Source organism: Vipera ursinii, assembly GCF_947247035.1.
Source record: "Vipera ursinii genome assembly, chromosome: 1".
In the NCBI taxonomy this organism is placed as follows: domain Eukaryota; kingdom Metazoa; phylum Chordata; class Lepidosauria; order Squamata; family Viperidae; genus Vipera; species Vipera ursinii.
This window is the reverse complement of record NC_139512.1, coordinates 216,901,288-216,915,728: the sequence shown is the minus strand read 5'-3', so window position 1 is coordinate 216,915,728 and position 14,441 is coordinate 216,901,288. Positions and strand designations below refer to the sequence as shown.

Genomic DNA, 14,441 nt, shown 5'->3' with positions numbered 1-14,441 from the left:
TCCAGACCAGCCTGAATCTGAGCAATTTTGTCCACCAGATATTTACTAAATTCCTCAGCCCGTCCATGTAGGGGGTCCTCTCCCGTCTCTTGACTTAAAAGGGAGCGGACCACTCTAAATAGGGCGGCCGGGCGATTATCTGCGGACGCAATGAGGGTGGTGAAGTAGGCGCGCTTTGCCACCCTCATTGCCACAAGATAGGATCTAGAAAAGGATCTTAACTGTGTTCGGTCAGACTCAGACCGACTGGCTCTCCAAATGCTCTCTAGGCCCCTTCTCTGGCGCTTCATCTCCCGCAGGTCCTTGGAGAACCAAGGAGCGAGTCGGGACTTGCGCCGGGTCAGAGGCCGCAAAGGGACAATGCGGTCGAGCGCCTCCGAAGCAGCCTGTTGCCAGGCATTAACTAAGGACTCGACCGGGTTGTGGGAGAGGGAGGTGGGAATCGGTCCAAGCGCCATCTGGAATTTATCTGGGTCCATCAGGCGCCTGGGGCGGAACCACCTGGTCGGTTCCGCTTCCTGACATCGGGGGGTGACGTGACGGAGGCCCAACCGCAGGAGGTAGTGGTCTGTCCATGAAAGGGGTTGTGATGTTGGAGTAACCCCACCCAGCCCATTTAGCCACTGCCCAGAGACAAAAATTAGATCCGGCATGTTTCCTCCCTCGTGAGTTGGGTCCTGAGTAATTTGAGTAAGGTCCATGGCCGTCATGGAGGCCATGAACTCTCGGGCCACTTCTGATGCTCTGCCCAGGGAAGGTAGATTAAAGTCTCCCAGTACCATAAGCTTTGGAAATTCGACCGCCAATCCTGAGATGGCGTCAGGTAGCTTGGGTAGAACCGTTGCTGTGCAGCTTGGAGAGAGGTATACCAGAAGTAGGCCCAACTGACCACCAGGACCCCACCTTATTATTATTATTATTATTATTATTATTATTATTATTATTATTATTATTATTATTATTATTATTTAAATTTATATGCCACCCTTCTCCCTAAGGACTCAGGGTGGCTCACAACAATAAAAAATTAAAAAACATAGAATACAAAGATTAAAAAAAATTAACAATAAATAAAGAAATAAAGGACAATTTCAGCTGATAAAAACCAAATTTAAAAATCATGATCAACCAGGCCCGCTTGTTGGAACAACCACGTCTTCAGGTCACGGCGGAAGGATCGAAGGTCAGGGGCCATCCGCAGCTCCGGAGGCAGTTCATTCCAGAGGGTCGGCGCACCCACAGAGAAGGCTCTCCCCCTGGGGGTTGCCAGCCGGCATTGCTTAGCTGACGGAACCCTGAGGAGACCAACTCTGTGGGAGTGAACCGGGCGATGGGAGGTTGACATTGGCAGCAGGTGTTTATCCAAATGCTGCTTATTTATACGATAAAGGTGGGCAGCTCTACCCATCAGAAGCTGCAGATCCAATACCTGCAACTCATTTCAGCAGCCTCACCCAGGTGGAAATGTATTTTCAGATAGTTCACGTTTCAGTACACCCAGACATCAAGGAGAAAGTTTGCTCCTACTAATTTCAGGGTCCAGAGTGAGTGGGAAATTGACCCCTGTGAACACCGAGTCAGCTAGCTGCAAACATTGCTGGCAACTGAGGGAGGAATTGATTAATGATAGTCTTGGCTGCCAAGGGGGTCTTCTCCGGGGTGCCCATTTTCACTAAATATTAATATGCTTTGTAATGTAAGAAAGAGCATTTAGAACTAGTATCCTCTTGTCCTCACTTCTATAATGGGCTGACTTTGCACAGTGCATGGAAATCTTCATTCACCAGATAATTTTAATAACGCATATGAATAGTTTTTTTTATTATGCTCCAGACCGAAATTGTAAGCAAAAATACATTAAAAATAAAAATAAAATAAAAACAAAAGATGAAATATTACAATTGGTGATGAGTTTGTCAGCGGATAATCAAAATCTGGCTAATTTTACAGGCCATGTAACAAAATTTAGCTGCGTTCAAGCAGACTGAATCATAGTGATTTGATGACAGCACATTTTTTAAAAATAAGATGTTTTACCCAGTGTTGGGATTCAGCTGGTTCACACCACTTCAGCAGAACCGGTAGCTAATTTTTTTGTTGCCCAGGCCCAGAATGGACTTCCGGAGGCAGCATCCACACAGAGAATTGGTTGTTCACATATTTGAATCCCACCACTGTTTTTACCAGATAAGGGGCTATAAGGCAGGTCCTTGAGCCCTTTAAGAGAGTTGACCATTGCAGCAAGGCTGTGAGCTATAGTTCCTTCTCATGGGGGCATAGTCTTAGCTCATGGGGGGACTTTTTTTGCACCGGTCCTCCAAAACTGCTATGGGGAGAGTGTTGAAGGTAGTGCCCTTCAGAATTTGCAAACAGATATGTGATATTAAGTATCACACTGGCTTGTAAATAGGGGCTTGACTGCTGAGAAAAAGGTTCTTAGGTAGAACAGATAGGTCCTGTTGGGTTTCCAGGTTTTCGATGCGTTGTTTAAATGTCCTGAGTGCAGACTGATTAATGTGAACTAGTTTGGTAATGAAATGTCTGCAGCAAAACCACCAAGCTCAGAGAGTACCAAGGACCTCACCGAGTGTACACCCATAGCCCTTCTATAGGAACATCTCCCTGAAAAAGCTATCAAGACCTATTCCCAACTAAAGTTAGTACATCAGCCATCTGATTCAGTGGACTGTAGCTTACAGAATATTGTGCCTGGTTCAATAACTTTAAGCCACTTGGGGTTCCAGGGAGGCAACTACTAGGGCTACTGATCAAAAGGCATTGGGCAAGTGCTTCATCTTTTTCTTTGTCACTGCATTTAGGAACACAGGAAGATTTAAAGTGATAAATAATGTTGCCTTGCATTTAATTTTTATTAAGAATTTTGATTATAATAGTAAAAGCTAATGCAAACTAAGCTTAAAGTAAGAAAAGAAAATAGAGAAAAGAGGCAGCCACACATCTTATTTTAACTTTATATTTCTTCCTTTTATTTCTAATGGTCTTAATCTTTAGTTGGCTCAAATAATTGGGAATATTTGGAGCAACATAATGAAAAGGATCAATTTTCTTGGTCTTTGGCAATTGTATTTATTATTTTTATTTTATTTATCAGATTTAGAAACTTCCCATTTCTCTTACAGAAGGATTTCCACTGACTTTTCCTTTTTTAAATTTTGGGAAGATATGAACTTTGGAAATATTTTTAATACTAATTTTTATTAAAACAAATCTTAATATAATGTTCAAATGAAAATAAAGATGATGGGGAAAAGGTAAAAACAAGAAGCTATAAATATAAAAATTGAAGCCCCAGCTTTTCCTCCTTGGACTGATAGATAAACCGTTAGAAAAGAGCCACGGAACATTGTTTTTATATCAGAAAAATTATATGCACAAAGATGGAAAGATATGGTAATCCATATCTAGGAATGGTTGATGAAGATAAGGGAACTTGCTAAAATGGCAAAATTGACGTTTGATTAGAAAAAAAGACAATATCTACATTCATTGGTGACTGGAAACCATTTATGGACTTTTTGCATAAAAATAAAAATATATGATTTATGGTTTTGATGATGAAACAGGATTGTTGTTGTTGTCGTTAGTTGCAAAGTCGTGTCTGACCCATCATGACCCCATGGACAACGTTCTTCCAGGCCTTCCTGTCCTCTACCATCTTCTGGAGTCCATTTAGGCTCACGCCTACTGCTTCAGTGACTCCATCCAGCCACCTCATTCTCTGTCGTCCCCTTCTTCTATTGCCCTCAACCTTTCCCAGCATTAGGCTCTTCTCCAGTGAGTCCTTCCTTCTCATTAGGTGGCCAAAGTATTTGAGCTTCAACTTCAGGATCTGTCCTTCTAAAGAGCAGTCAGGGTTGATCTCCTCTAGGACTGACCGGTTTGATCGCTTTGCAGTCCCAGGGACTCGCAGGAGTCTTCTCCAGCACCATAGTTCAAAGGCTTCAATTCTTTGGCACTCAGCCTTTCTTATGGTCTAACTTTCACAACCATACATTGCAACTTGACTATACGCACTTTTGTTGGCAGGGTGATGTCTCCGCTTTTTAGTGTGCTGTCTAGACCCGATGGGTGCATAGAGTCAGATCATCAATGACTTTCGTGCATTGTGCTGTGATCTTCTTGCTAACAAACATGTTATCCATGCATCCGTATCTGTACTTTAATTCTAATCAAAGTCTCAAGCTTCCAATTTTATCTGGACTGTTAAATCGTTCATAACTTCATAAGATCAAAATCTTATCTAGCTTTTTGCTGTATATTTCAGATCCTTTATATTCTTAAACTTATAATTAAAGGTTTCTTTCATTCAGAATTAAAAGCAGATTCACTCAATATTTTCAGATTTGTCATTCTGAAGGTCTCTAATAGCTTAGAAGTAGTTAATGAGCAATTTCTGAAAGTGATTAGAAAGTGAGGAAGGCAAACTTAGCGTCCTTTAAAAGTCTCCATTGTGGTTGCCAGCAAGGTGATTAATCCTGTTTTTCTCCTGAAGCACAAGCCTGCAGAAAAGTGCTGTCCAGTGGTCTTCTCACAGACAGCAGCTGTCTGCAGCAGAAGTGGGTAATCTCCAGTGGTGGGATTCAGCCAGTTTGCACCAGTTCGGCAGAACCGGTAGCTAATTTTTTGTTGCCCAAGCCCAGAATGGACTTCTGGAAGCAGCATCCAAACAGAGAACCAGTTGCTCACATATTTGAATCCCACCATCCTTTCTTATATGGAGAGGTACCAAGTCTTTCTCAGTTCTTTGCCCCCAGTCATCAGCTTTACTTTCACAGAATTGCCTTCAGTTTGCCATACCTCACCTAAAATGGTAAATAATATTGTGTGGATCACCAGTACAATTTTATAAATGAGGCAGAATAAAACCTTGCCTGGAAATATTTTTCTACTATTGGAGACCTTTTCCTTGGCAAAGCTTCTGTACCATTAACAGGCAGATGGGAAGTTGAAATTCCACAAATTAAAACATGCCCTGGCATGGCAAAGTTTGCAGTTGAAAAATCTGCACATTTATATTTCTGCATGCTTTCAGAAAGCCTTTCAAAGGAAACATCCTCTCTCAATACTGAGAGGTTAGGGTGAGCAGTCAAAATTACTCTGTATGCTCACACAGTCCGGTGTTATGTTTGACAGATGTCACTGGGAGATGTGTGAATAAGAAAGAAGATCTCATTCCAATTCATAATTAAACTTGGAAGCCAGTTTCACTGTGTTTTGATGTTTAGAAATTCACTTACTTCTGCTCTTGATTGACAAATGCCTTGTTGGCAAATATTAGTACAACTGCAGTTTTAAAAACAAAACTGTTTCTGCTAGCAGTTGGTTGTTGATGAATGACAGATTTGCCAGTGCTTCTCCTTGCTTTTAATAATATAATGATGCTGCTTTCATTCAACTTGTTAACCATATTGCTTAGTCAGACCAAGGAACAGAATGCTTTAAATGAAACAAAACAAAACAAAACAGAAATGTCTTTGCAAAGTCATTGAACATTTGGGGTTATAATTTGGGGGTTGGGGAGGAATGCCATTAAAAGTAGAGAGTCTATAATTTAATACAGCTGTGCAGGTGTTAAAACTTACATTTAGAGAGCTGAGTCAAAGCTGGTTCAGTTCAATCTCATCACTTTTCCAAATCAAATTGGAAAATCAAATTTGTGCAGATTAGAATCTTTGAATTGATTTGAATAATTCTGCTTACACATGTAAATTGGCTTTTTCCAAATTGACTCAGGAATTTGAATTATTTATTTATTTATTTATTTAGTTACATTTATATACCGCCCTATTCCCTGAGGACTCAGGGCGGTTTACAGGAAATTAAAAATCCACCATACAAAAGTTAATAAAAAAAACCAAATTAAAAAATATTAAATTGACCCTGTATACTTAAAACCCCAATTAAAAATTTCTCCTCAGCCTGGGCCCGAGAGCTCAAAGAGCCAGGTCTTCAGGCCCCGGCGGAATGATCGGAGGTCGGGGGCAGTCCTCAGCTCCACCGGCAGCTGGTTCCAGCGGGCAGGCGCTCCCACTGAGAAGGCCCTATCCCTGGGTGTCACCCGCCGGCAATCTCTCACCGGTGGCACCCTGAGCAGACCCTCCCTGTGGGAGCGCACTGGGCGAAGGGCGTTTGATGCCGGCAGCAGGTGTTCCCTCAAATAGCCCGGACCCAGGCCATGTAGGGCTTTATAGGTAATAACCAGCACCTTGAATTTCACCCGGAGGGCAACCGGAAGCCAATGCAGCTCGCGGAGTAGAGGTGTTACATGGGAGTATCGGGAGACCCCCATTACAACTCGCGCGGCCGCATTCTGCACCAGTTGAAGCCTCCGAGTGGTCTTCAAGGGCAGCCCCATGTAGAGAGCGTTACAGTAGTCCAGACGGGAGGTAACAAGCGCATGAGTAACTGTGCGTAGGGCGTCTTGGTCCAGATAGGGATGCAACTGGCGCACCAGGCGAACCTGTGCAAAAGCCCCCCTGGTCACGGCTCCTATGTGGTCTTCAAAATTGAGCCATGAGTCCAGGAGGACGCCCAGGTTGCGAGCCCTATCAATGGGGGGTAACACCTCACCCCCCATCGTTAGAGGTGGAATAAGTTGGTTAACCCGAGATGCCGATATGCACAGCCACTCAGTCTTGGCGGGATTGAGACGAAGCCTGTTTCTCCCCATCCAGACCTGAACCGCCTCCAGGCACCGGGACATCATGGAGAGGGCATCGCTGGGTTGGTTCGGGGTGGAAAGAAAAAGTTGGGTATCATCAGCGTACTGGTGATACCCCACCCCGAAACCACAAATGATCTCGCCCAGCGGCTTCATATAGATGTTGAACAGGAGAGGCGAGAGGACCGACCCCTGAGGAACTCCACAAATGAGAGACCTCGGGGCGGATCTCTGCCCTCCTGTCAACACCGACTGCGAGCGGCCCTGGAGGTAGGAGGAGAACCACCGTAGAACGGTGCCTCCCACTCCCAACCCCCTGAGACGCCGCAGCAGGATACCATGGTCGATGGTATCGAAAGCCGCTGAGAGATCTAATAGGACCAGGACAGAGGAGCAACCCCTGTCCCTAGCCCTCCAGAGATCATTCACCAGCGCGACCAATGCCGTCTCCGTGCTGTGTCCGGGCCTGAAGCCCGATTGGTACGGGTTCAGATAATCAGTTTCCTCCAGGAACAGAGGGAGCTGATGCGCCACCACGCTCTCAACAACCTTCGCCAGAAAGCGAAGGTTGGAGACTGGACGATAGTTGTTTAAAACAGCCGGGTCCAAAGCAGGCTTCTTGAGAAGGGGCCTCACCACCGCCTCCTTCAAGGCGGCAGGGAAGACACCCTCCTTCAAAGAAGCAGTTATTACTGCATGGAACCAGCCTCGTGTTCCCTCCCGAGCCGCATAAGCTAGCCAGGAGGGGCACGGATCCAACAAACAGGTGGTGGTGCTCAGTCTCCCCATGATCCTGTCCACATCATCAGGGGAAACAGGGTCGAACTCTGTCCAGATAACATGCTCAAGACCATCCGATTCCTCCACGTCAGACTCTGCCCAGTCAGAGTCCAGACCGGTCCGGATCCGAGCGATTTTGTCCGCCAGATGATGACTAAACTCCTCGGCTCGTCCCTGCAAGGGATCCTCTCTCACCTCCTGGTTAAGGAGGGAGCGAGTCACCCTAAACAGGGTGGCCGGGCGATTATCTGCGGACGCGATAAGGGCGGCAAAGTAGTTAGACTTCGCCGTCCTTATCGCCGCAAGATAAGACCTTATAAAGGTTCTTAACTGCAATCGGTCGGATTCGGATCGGCTGGATCTCCAACCGCTCTCTAGACCTCGTCTCCGACGCTTCATCTCCCGGAGCTCCACAGAGAACCATGGGGCCCAACGGGATCTGCGCCGGGTCAGAGGTCGCATGGGTACAACGCAGTCAAGTGCCCTGTTGGCAGCCGTTTCCCAGGCCTCCACCAGAGCATCGACTGGGCTGTGGGTAAGGGTGATAGGTATAGGCCCAAGCGCCCTCTGGAACCGATCCGGGTCCATTAGGCGCCTGGGGCGGAACCACCTGGACGGTTCCGCCGCCCAGCGGCGGGGGGTGGCATGACGGAAAACCAGCCTCAGGAGGTGGTGATCTGACCATGACAGAGGGGTGATGGACGGGGAACCCCCTCCCAGATCGTCCAACCACTGTCCAGACAGGAACACCAGGTCGAGAGTATGATCCCCCTCATGAGTCGGGCCCTCAATAACCTGGGTCAGGCCCATGGCTGTCATGGAAGCCATGAACTCCCGAGCCAACTCCGACGACCCTCCCAGTGACGGCAGGTTGAAGTCACCCAGGACTATAAGCCTGGGGAACTCCACTGCCAACCCTGAGAGGGCGTTGAGCAGCTCAGGCAGGGCTGTTGCCACACAGCTGGGCGCCAGGTATGTAAGCAACAAGCCCAACTGAACCCGAGGACCACATCTCAAGAGGAGGGATTCACTCCCGGCCATCTGGACAATGGTGGCCTTCCGGGGACACAAAGTCTCCTGAATAACCACTGCCACTCCACCACCCCTGCCCTGAGCCCGCGGCTGGTGCAGCACCCGGAAACCCGGCGGGCATAACTCGGTGAGAGGCACCCCTCCCTCCGAGCCCAGCCAAGTTTCCGTGATGCACGCTAGATCCGCACATTCCTCCTCGATCAGGTCACGGATGAGGGGAGCTTTGTTGACTACGGATCTAGCGTTAAAATAGACCAACCCGAGCTCAGGGGCCTGATCACCCTCATCCCCGGGTAAGAGGGTGCTAACCGGAGGGTCGGAGCGCGCCACCGCTCAGAGATAGCGGGGGCGCAATCCCAGGTGTTGATATGGCCCTCCGCGCAAACACCTGCTGCCTTTCCCTATCGCCGTGGGGATTTGAAGCCCCACTCCCACATTCCCAGAACCAGCAGCCACCTCCTCCGACCCCGTCCCGTCGGGACCTCTAACAGGTCCAGACTGAGTGCCGGTTAAAGATTCCCTCCCTCCCCTCCCCTCCCTCCCCCTCCCTAAACTTTTAAAATAACCGGCTAAAAATTTTATCAGGGGCCTCTTAGTACGTCTCCACTCGAGGCCCCTAGTTAAGCCCAGCCACCTCTCGGAGCCCCAGCAATTGGGTCCGTCATCAAGGGGAATGTTAGAAAAGAAGGCTGGTCGTATCCAAGAGGGAGAAACCCCTCTGAGGGCGCACAAGTCCGAACCAGAGTATTGTAAACGAGCCATGAGATGGAACTGTCTATATGAGCCATTGTTCACAAATGGGGTCAAAAGTTATTAAGCTGATGGGATGTTAGTTCAGATGTAAAGAACATTAAGTCCGGAACGTGTCTTCATCCAGCAGTCTGCCAATCCGGCTCTGCTCTCACCTGAGCCGGTCCAGACAAGAGCTCATGACTGTCCTCTCACCTAGCCATGAAATCCAGCCTGGGATGGATAGGGGCAGCGTTGCTGGGGAAGCAAAAGTCCACCTTGCTAGTCTCTCACACCAGTAGGGGATTCATAGCCAGTCCAGAGCCGCCCTCTCACCACGGCCTGTCCAAGACTCCTTCCGGAACATCATAGGGAGGTCACGGGAACAGGAGAAAAAATGTCCCAAGTCCTGTTCCAGCATCCAGTCCATCTTAGAAAGTAGCAAGCAGACCATCCAGCACACAAATCCATTTCTAGGGCTGCAGGGAGCTCAGTTATAAATGTCAGATGCTCAGGTTCAAGCAGCCAAATCTCTATCATCCTCTGAAAAAAAGGAGACAGAAAAGTCTCTCCCATAGCCTCCACGCCGAAACGGGAATCCGCAGCCATTTTATAAGCGGAAAGGCCAGGAGCAACAGACAGGAGCAGAGAGATCCACACGGCTGCAGACGGCGCCCTCCAACCGAGTTCAGGCGCCTGATGATCCATCCAGAGGTCCGCAGCAGGATCCTAGGCTGCCGAGGTCATCTCAATCTGAAAAGCTTCCACAACGCCCGAGGAAGGGAGAGCGAGCAATCAGCACAGCGCCTAACAGCTGATCCTGAGCACCAGCTGATCGGCGGCAAGTTACAGGCCGCCCGGCTGCTGCCGCTGCCGCTTCTACTTCTCTGGGGGGGGGAAAGGCTCCACACCGCGAAACGGTGCTAGCCTGTTGTTCTTGCACCCCCCCTCCGAATATGTCCTACGGCTGGGCTTTCGTGAACCTCACCAGTCCCCATTGTGTAGGCTCACCGCAGAGCTCAACGAACGCCGCCCGTGGTCGCCGCCATCTTGGGCAAAAAAAAAAAAAATTAGTTTGAATCAATTAGTTGAATTAGTTTGAATGAATTAGTTTGAATCAAGTCACCCCAAGTTCTACAAAGCAACATACAACTGAAATAATAAAATCTAGTTATCATATATGAAATATAGGTAGCATTCAGAGAACAAATACATCATTTTCCTCCAATACAGTATTTTGTTTGTAATACTTTTATTGCTTTACCTTTAAGGCAGGCTGTTTTTGTACAACTACAAAAGAGGCTCTTAAAAACACCAAGGACTGCAGAGGCATGTTCATGATGGAAAGGTGTCAATCACCGCAGTGAATCATCTAGAATAACACACCTGTATTTTTCACAAAGAATCCACAGGTGAAAATTCTGCAGCCTGGAGACATATATTATCACCTATATCTAAAGTTTTTATTTTTAAACCATTTTAAAGCTAAATAAGCCAATGAAGATTTAGCAATTTTGGGAAATGATGTTATAACAACCCCCATTTAGATGTTTTGCACCTCTCCTTTAATAGCACCTCAGCAGGAATATCAAGTGAAAGTTTTCTTAGCATACAAAAAAGCTGACTGCTTATTAAACATAATTTTAGGGAGTTTTTTATTGTTTCTTTCTTTATACACCATTCAGGATGGAAAAATCATCTCTGTGCTGCAGAAGTTAATAAAGAGCAACCCCAAAGTGCCCAGCTAACATCACAAACATTTCTACAGAGTTTTATAAAAGGTTAGTCAGTAAAGCAGTTGATAGGCAATGAATTTGTTGGAACCCCAAGCACACCTACATACTAAGCTTGTATTTGTTCATTCATATCGCAGCAGTAGCCCAAAGGATAATGAACCCAGCATGACTGGGTGATAGAGCCAGCTCCTGCCAAAATTGTCCAAGGTTTGCAGTGTTGACTTCTGAGATCTCCCCTAGGGGTTTGTGCTTTTTGTAGACATTTCCATTGCAATTCTCTACAACAGGGCTCTCCAAACTTGGCAGCTTTAAGATATGGACTTCAACATCCAAAATTCCCCAGCCAGCATGGCTGGCTGAGGAATTCTGGGAATTGAACTGCACAAGTCTTAAAGTTGTCAAGTTTAGAGACCCTGCTGTATGTACAGTAGTGTTTCCCAACCTTGCTGACTGGGGAATTCTGAGAAGTCCATACAAGTTCAAATGGCCAAGGTTGAGGAACATCTCTTTTTAGGAATGTGATGATCGTGCTGATCCTATGCAGTCTCTCTAATGTCTCTCCTGTCCATCAGCATTTATTTATTTATTCAATTTATGTGGCTGCCTACCTGCCGTGTGATGCTAGCAGTTAACAGAGGGTTGGGAACATCAAAAACAAGCAACAATCAATACAATCACACTGCATCAAAAATAACTCATACTTCTATCACCCTGACCAGAATCTGGGCTCACAGCCATTTCGTCGAGGCATTTCAGAAGCCCCCCCCCCCCCAGGCTCAGGGTCACCAAATCTTCAGGGGAAAACATTGCTTAGGGATCAAGGGAGGAGAAAAAAACCTTAGCATTTTGATTCTGGGTGATGAGCAGAAGTTCTCTGGCAGTGATTTTTTCTCCGAAATGTTTATATAGACATTTCTTTAGTTCTGTAACATAATATGAAAAGCTAAATTGAAGCAACGTACTTTCTGCTTATTATAGGAATGATGACACCATAATCAATACCACTTTGTTACAGCTATATTAGTCAACACTGATGAGAGAATGGAGTTCCTGAGATTATTGGCCTACAACACAATCCCATACAAATGTACTAGGACTACCACATATCTCTGGTTTTTCCCTAGACATGTCCTAACTTTATGTTCTTAACACTGGGGATCTAACTGGTGACTCAGATCAACAGTCCCAACATGCAAAAACAATGGGAGATGACCATTCATATTCCTATAAACCTGAAGAGATGCCAGGACTTCCTTTATGACTGAGGGGGCTGTGGCCTTGCTGGCAGCCTTTCCAGAGTAATTTGCTTTGTCAACACAGGAGTTGTTCTCTTTCTGAACTGTTCTTCTTTGCCTTTCCACTGCCACAAACCTGTTGGAAGACCTAGTATGGATTGTGTACATCTAAAAGCTGGTTGGTTGTGTGGCAGAAGTGATAAGTGGTGCCAAGACAACTGGTGCAGCAGAAAAAAATTTTTTAGCCAAAATCCTTAGGAGAGGGCCATTATGGGTATGGGTAAATAAATGTGACTTCCTGTTCCCTTTAGATCAGTTGATCAATAAATCTTAGGCAGACTGGGGTAACTAAGAGTTATGGGAATTGAAATCCAAAATATCTGGAGAATGCTGGGTTGGGGAAGGGCAAAATAAAGAACAGAGAAACAATGTGCTATAATGCTTAAGTTGCTATAATGCATTGGGGTTTTTTTTCCCCCAGGTCCTAATCCACCCCTACTCACAACTTAACTTCCAATGATTAACCTTTGGCCATAAACTCTCTCTCAGCTCAACCTACCTCAGAGGTATTTTTGCAAGGAAAAAAGGAAAGAGAACCATATTTATTGTCTTGAGCTCCTGAATGAGAGGCAAACATGAGTCTAAAAAAATTACAAAGACAGCAGTTCTGTTTCTCAAGTCCAGAGTATTGCATATAATATCAATCAATCAATCAATCAGAATAGAGATGGAAGGGACCTTGGAGGCTTCTAGTCCAACTCCCTGTTCAAGCAGGACACCCTATACTATTTCGGACAAGTGACTGTCCAGTCTTGTTTTAAAAACCTCCAGTGATGAAGCAACCACAACTTCTGGAGGCAAAAGCTGTTCCACCGGTTAATTGTTCTCACTGTTAGGAAGTTTCCCCCTTAATTCCAGGTTGCTTCTCTCCTTGATTAGTTCCCACCCATTGTTTCTTGTCTTGCCTTCTGGTGCTTTGGCAAATAAATTGACCTCCTCCCCTTTGTGGCAATCTCTCAAATATTGGAATACTGCTATCATGTATAATAACCAGGTCTTTCTCTTCTTCAAAAGCCAGTTGATAAGATTGTAGGAAACAAAACTGTAGCTTTCTTAAAGAGAAGATAACATTGTAGCTTCTTAAAAATGGGAGAGATAGGGTTTTAGGGAATAATATTATAGGTGCTTGGAAACGGAGGGAACTTGTGGCTTTGTGGAAAAAGAAAAAGAGCTCTGATGCATTGAGAATGTGAGACCATAGGGATAATTTATCTTTGGATCAGCTATAAGGGGGAGGGGGAAACCAATCACCAACTTATATGCAAGAATATGAGAACTGAAGCATTGAATGCAGGCAGCGGACAGGATAAGAAGACAGAAATAAATGTTGCATTTTGGACCATACATGGTTTTTTTTTTAAAAAAAACAATCCTATGAGGAATGTCCCTTTTCTTGAAAGTTAAAATTTGGTGACCCATAATGCATTCATGTTTGGGTGTCTCTGATTTTTAAGTAAGACCAGTTCATTAAACTATTAAACTAAATATTAGCTGCATTGCTTATTGCTTTTTAGCTAGGAAATGCATTGTGTTGATAACTCTGCTGTCACTTTCTACTTTGGTTGAAGTTCTTACTTTTTGCTAAAAAGTAAGGCCTTTCTCACCTGAAGAATCCCATCAAAGCCACTGATGATTTTAAAAGAAGGCTATAAACTGCAATTTGGTTGGCCAACGTTTCAGAATTTGATTTCAAAGTAATGTGGACATTGTCTGCTTATCGTATGTCAGTAAAAGTATGCAAGAAATACAGACATTTTTAATATTGATCACAGGGGATCTCTCTTTCTCTTTCTGTCTGTGTATGTGAAAATGTCACAAAATGGTGACTGTGACTCTCAAACAAAGCTGGCAGTCACCATCTTGACTTTCTTGTCTTGCCCCCCGGACTATAGCAATAGCACTTAGACTTATATATCGCTTCACAGTGCTTTACAGCACTGTCTGGGCAGTTTACAATGTCAGCATATTGCTCCCAACAATCTGGGTTCTCCGTTGGTGGGATTCAAATATGTGAACAATGGGTTCTCTGTGTGGATGCCGCTTCTGAAAGTCCATTCTGGGCCTGGGCAACAAAAAATTAGCTACCGATTCTGCCGAAGTGGTGCGAACCGGCTGAATCCCACCACTGGGGTCCTTGTTTTATCAATCTGGTAAGGATGGAAGGCTGAGTCAACCTTAAGCTGGTCA

The 14,441-nt window shown here is 45.5% G+C and overlaps 1 protein-coding gene across 1 annotated transcript in view; it reads left to right on the top strand.

Moving 5' to 3' along the window:
* KCNF1 (potassium voltage-gated channel modifier subfamily F member 1) overlaps positions 1 to 10,932 on the top strand; it is a gene marked incomplete at its 5' end in the record, with an annotated part of 35,996 nt that extends 25,064 nt beyond the window's left edge. The window contains one exon of the mRNA XM_083354199.1: positions 10,909 to 10,932. The remainder of the gene's footprint in view (positions 1 to 10,908) is intronic.
* Positions 10,933 to 14,441: the final 3,509 nt, after the last annotated feature.